Raw genomic sequence first — 6,000 nt, 5'->3', positions numbered from 1 at the left:
ATAAGACACAAATATTAAAACGGCCAGGCCCACCGTGCAGGCTTGAATTGGGAGATAATTCATTACTCACCGGCAATCAGATTATTCAGAGATGAATAACATGATCAACGAAGTGTTCTGAATTCGCGAAAGGAAGAAACGGGGACAGCCGTACCAACCGTTTCACATTCAGGGGATATATGAAAAAGTGTCGTTGGAAGTGACATTGCTAAGAAGATTAGTGTCACTCCTTGGTGAAACAACTTCCAGGGATGGGACACAGGTATTTCTTCCACATGTCTTGGCTTTTAATGCCTTGGCTAAAGCGCCAATACTCGCTCTCTGAAACGAGATAAAACAGAAAAAATAAAATAAAATAAAAGAAATTCATATAACAAAATTTACAAACCTTGATCTCGTATTATTACTAAACTTAAAAAAAAAACTTATAAAACTGAAAACACCAAACCAAACAAGAATGGTTGAAATAGAACTAATAGCTCTCACCATGAACATCACCCTTCATAACGCGGTTTATTTTTCGCGCTGCTTTTTTTATGCGTGAAACTTTTAAAGTCGTACTAAAAAAATGACATTATTGGTTCAGGAGCGTTATGCTCATTAATTTTCACGTGAATATTCTAAACAAACGATCTGGATGAACGATTATCATGCGATGTTAGCTGCGAAAGAAAGTTCAACGTGGCCTCACTGCACAAGTCTGAATGCGTTTGATATTGAGCGAGACTTTAAAATCTAAGCTAAGATAAGTCGAATAGCGTTTTTAAGCAAGATAATAGAAGCGAACGATGAAAGACGTTTTAAGAGTTTAGAGGGTTTACGAGCATCGGTAAGTGTGAACAAAATCTTTCTGATTACTATTTTTGGTGTCGAACTACTTATAAACTGATGAAGGTGTTTGCATTAGGGTCACGGCACTAAGATTTTTTGATGATGAATCGAAAACGTCACTGTTGCGGTGATTATCCGGTCTATTAATTCTTGCATTTCACTCACGTACTCCATGAACTTCCGTTCTAACTAGAAGTACTAAATGTATCAGCTCATAAATTACATATAATTACATATGATGTTAATATTGTCTCTAGATACGATTAAGTATTCGTAATGTATTAAGTGCTTGGATGGAAAAAGGGGCAAACTTACCGAAGTAGTTATATGTATACATACAAACTACCACCTTTTCCTTACGGCTCTTTTACCATCGTTGTCCTCCCAAACTCATAGCTCCAGTGTTCTGATACGTTTTCAAACACTGCATGGACTTTACTTCCGTACCGTAATGTCGGCCTTTCAAGGGATTTCAGGGGTATAGCTGGTACATATATACCCAAGCAACATTTTAAGTTTTATAACGCTCTTGAAGACCATAATTTACTCTTCCAGATTGTGATAAAACCAGCATAAAACCAGAATGTTACTAGGGATATGCTCGGGACACTTAAAAGAAAATTTTCACTCTTCCTTTTTCTTCGCCTTTCCTTTATTCGACGTTTTTTTTAAGTGATTTAAACAGACTACAAAGCCACACTTTTACTTTTTCCCTGCATTCTTCCAAAAGTTTAAGAAAACTAGAACCATACATCTGAATTTCTAAACAAATCCTCTCTGAAATAATATTTATTATAAAATAGGCAGAAAAATCAATATTCAAGCTTTCTCCAGGAATTCCTTCGACAATTGCTCCTGGCATTCTATCCGAAATTCTATCAGGGATTCTTTAGGAATGCCTCCATCAACTTCTTCGGCAGTGTCTTCAAGAATTCCACCATAAATTTTGCCGGGAATTGATCCGAAAATTCCACCATTATTTACTCCAAAAAATCTTCACGAACTTCTTTATAAGTTCTGCATAATTCCCTGCAATAATTCAAATAATTTCGTGCTGTTTCCCATAATTTTTAAGAATAAGAATATTCCGTGGAAATTCCGCAGAAAACATTCCTAAGAATTTCACGAAAAATCTTCGAATTTCTTGTGTAAATTCCATAAAATTTTCCGTGAATTGTTTCGAATAATTTCTTGTGAAAATTTCAAAGAATTCCTCCAGGAATTCCACCGGAAATTTATACAGAAATTATACCGAAAATGAAATCAACAATGGAATTTCCGGAGGAGTTCCTAGATTAATTCGCAATGAAATCCTGAAAGAATTCCGGTGGAAACTTCAAGATTTCCACTGGGAGATCCTCCAGGAGTTTCTCCGAAAATTCCTCCTGGAATTCTTCCAGGAGTTCCACCGGCATTTCCACCAAGAATTTCTTTAGGATTTCCTTCGAGAATTATTCCGGTAGTTCTATCGGCAGTTCCTCTGAAAATTCTTCCGGGAATACGGCAGAATTGGAATTTATTTAGGCTTCTTCAGGAATTTATATAGATTTTCCACCAGAAGCTCCTCCGAGAATTTCTCTGCGAGCTACTCAGGGAATTCTCCGGGAGGTCCTCTGATGATGATGGTGGTCCAGCTACAAACCCCAACAAAGGTTTCAGCTAGACGAGATTTGTCTAGAGAATGAATTCTCTTGCTTCCGAGAATGCTTCTGGAAGTTTCCCCGGGGTTCCTTTGAAAATTCTCCTGGGAGTTTCTTCAGAAAATTCCTTCGAGAGTTCCTCCGGGAATTCCACCAGCAATTCATCCGGGAGTTTCTCCGGAAATTCTTCCGGGAGTTCCACCAGAAGCTATTCCAGGAAATTATTCAGGATTTTTTCAGGAAATCATTTAGGCTTTCTTCAGAAATTAAGCTGGAAATTCCTCCCGAAGTTCTTCCGATAGTTTCTCTGGGAGCTCATCCGGGAGGTCCTCTAGGAATTCTTCTAGGAGTTCCTCCTGAAATTCCTCCGGGAGTTCTTACGGGAGATCTTTCGGGAGCTCCTCCGGCAGTTCCTTCGGGAATTCCTCCGGGAGATCCACCAGCAGTTTATACGAGAATCCCTCCGGGAGTTTCACCTGCAGTTTCTCCGGGTGTTTCTCTGAAAAGGAACTCCCGGAGGAACTCCCAGAGTAATTTCCGGAGGAACTCCCGGGGGATTTTCTATAGGAATTTCCGGAGAAATTATCAGAAGAATTCTCGGAGGAACTGCCGGTGGAACTTTTGGAGGAATTTATTGAAGAACTCCTGGAAGAATTCTTAAAAGTCTCCCGGAGGAATTCCCGTAAGAACTCCCAGAGAAATTCTCAGAGGAACTTCTGGAGGAATTTGTAGATAAATGGCTAAAGAAATGCTAAATGAATTCCTGGAAGAAAGCCTGATTGAATTCCCGAAGGAACTACTGGTGGAACTTCAGAGGAACATCCGGTGGAATACCCTAGAGGAAGAGAAAAAAATTTCTGAAGGAACTTCCAAAATCCTATTTCCCGTGAAATTCCTGCTAAATATCGTCCAGGAATTCCCTGTAAAGTTCCTGGAGGTATTACCGGAGAATTTCTTGGAAAAACTCCTGGAAGAACTCCCGGAGGAACTCCCACAAACACTTCCGGAGGAATTCCCACATGGAAGTCCTGAAATAATTCTTAGAGAAGTTCCTAAAGGAATTTCCGAAAAAATATCTGAAGGAATTCCCAGAAAAATACCAGGAGGAATTAATGCAGAAATTTCCAGATGAAATCCTGAAAGTATTCCCAGATTAATTGCTGAAGAAAATCTCTGCGGTTTGTTCCGAAGAAATTTCTGGAAGAACTCTTGGCAGATATCCAAGTAAATTCCGAGCAAGGTCCGGAAGGAATTCTAGTACACTTCCGCGGAAAATCTCCCGGAGAAATTCCTGAAGGAATTCCTGGAGAAGTACCTGAAGAAACTCCCGAAAAAATACCTGTAAGAATTTCTGGGGAAATACTTGGACGAATTCCAGGAGAAATTCATGAAGATATTTCTAGAGGATTTCTTGAAGGATATTCTGAAGTAATTGCCAAAAGAATTCCAGATTGGAATGCTAGATGATTTCGCTATTGAATGTTTGGATGTATTCCCGGAAAATTTCCTGGAAGTAATCCCGTAGGAACTAAAGGAAGAGTTCCGAGAGGAAAGCCCCGAGAAGTTCCTAGAAGAATTTCCGAAGGAATTTCTTATAGATTTACAAGTGAAATTATGGAGCTAAATCGGAGGATTTCCGTTTGAAGAAATTTTTGAAGAAACTTCTGGTAGAATTTTGGGAATAAATTCCGTATGTATTGTTGCGGGAGCTATTGGCTGGTGGCGTCGAACCGATGCTTACAGCAAATAAAATACATATTTGTAATTCATTAGCTGAAAAGCTGAAATAATATATTTATTTTTAGTTATTTACATAATTAGAAATAATGTATAACTCACAATTTCGGTGATTTGTCTGAAGCCAATTGTCTCCTTGCCAACAGAACCTCCACACTCGCTAAACAAGAGGTTTTGTTGTTATTCCTTACACATCTAAATTGGTTGATGTATAGCTAGGGTTGAGTATTATGCAATGAGGTGCGAAATGTAACATGTATTCTTGACGGAACACTCGAATACATGCCTGAAGGAAATGCCGGATTCTTCCTGAAGAGAGAATAGCCGAAGAAATATCTAGAAGTAAATCTTGGAGAGAAGAGAAGATATCTTCAAGGAATTTCCTCGTGAATTTCCTAAAAAAAATAGTGGGGGGTTTCTAGATAAGGAGGAATTACAATTACATGAGAAGGATTTGGATAACTTTCCGGAGGAATTTAGAAGTTCCCAGGGGAGCTTCTAGAAGGATTTCAAGGAGAATTTTTGAGCCCGAAATGTTTCGAGTTGTTTTGAACTTTCATATATTATGGATCCTGGATGCCCTAATAAGTTTTGGAATTTTTTTGAATTTCAACCACGTATTTCTGTATATGATTGGATCGTAAAGTGCACATGTTCGAAGGAATTCATTTCAGTACCCGTTCAATCTTTCCACAATTTAGGGGGGGCGACTGCCCCCCCCTGCCCCCCCTTGGCTACGCCCATGTAAACCGTTTTATAAATCATGCATGATTGAAATCAAGTATTATGAACTGGAATTGCAAAAAAAAAAATTTCAATTAGCTGCCTGGTCTCAAGCTGGGAGGGAGCTCTCGATACTACACATCAAATAAAGTACACGGTTAGATGAATTTACCCATTAATAGGTACTCTTTTATTGTTGATATTATTCCCACCGTGAAAAGTTCACTCATTATTTTCATAAAAGAGCCATTTTAATGAGTAGATTCCCCATTTTAATGGGTTTTTTCACTTTTGTGAGAAAATGGATGATTTTTTTCACGGTGGGAATAATATCAACAATAAAAGAGAACCAATTAATGGGTAAAGTCATCTAACCGTGTATATACTGTCGTCATGCAACAAGTAAATTTTCAACAAGAAAAAACAATCAACGTAGGCGCCACATGAAATGACTAAGTTCTGTTTTGCGTGTTCTTGTTGTTATATTGCCTTCAAAAATTTGCTTGCCGAGAGTTTCGTTTTCGGCTCACACTGACAGCTAGATTTCGGCTCGGCTTGACACACACATTTTTCGTAGCTGTTTCTCCCTCCCAGGTCTCAAGCAGCCTAAACGATTTTGATCATTTAAATAGTTAAAATACTCCTTCTGAAACGTGTCACAAGGGGACTAAATGAAAAAACCCTAAGGGCCGATGCCCACGTAGCGTCATTTCAACGCAGAGTGCACGTGGCGTCAAAAAGACGCAGGTGTGCACCGGGAAAAAGCGGTAACGCAGCGTCACCACGCCGATGCACACCAGCGTCTATTTCCATCCCACCAAAAACAAAGGAATGGAAAGGAATTAGGTTTGTTTATTATTTTTGTGATTTTTTTCAGCAGTGAGCACGCATTTGACAAAAGGAAGCGACGAATTTGGTGCCGTATTTCTTTGTTTAGCGATGAGATGGATATATGTACAGTGAGATTGAGATCAGAACATTTCCCCTAATTCGTCAATATCTTCTGATCCCATAGTCCGATCTGGCCAATTTCAAATTAAAAAAAAAAAAATGGATTTTCATCGTTTTT

Source organism: Armigeres subalbatus, chromosome 1 (genome assembly GCF_024139115.2).
Source record: "Armigeres subalbatus isolate Guangzhou_Male chromosome 1, GZ_Asu_2, whole genome shotgun sequence".
In the NCBI taxonomy this organism is placed as follows: domain Eukaryota; kingdom Metazoa; phylum Arthropoda; class Insecta; order Diptera; family Culicidae; genus Armigeres; species Armigeres subalbatus.
The sequence above is the reverse complement of the archived record's forward strand: the minus strand, read 5'-3'. Positions refer to the sequence as shown.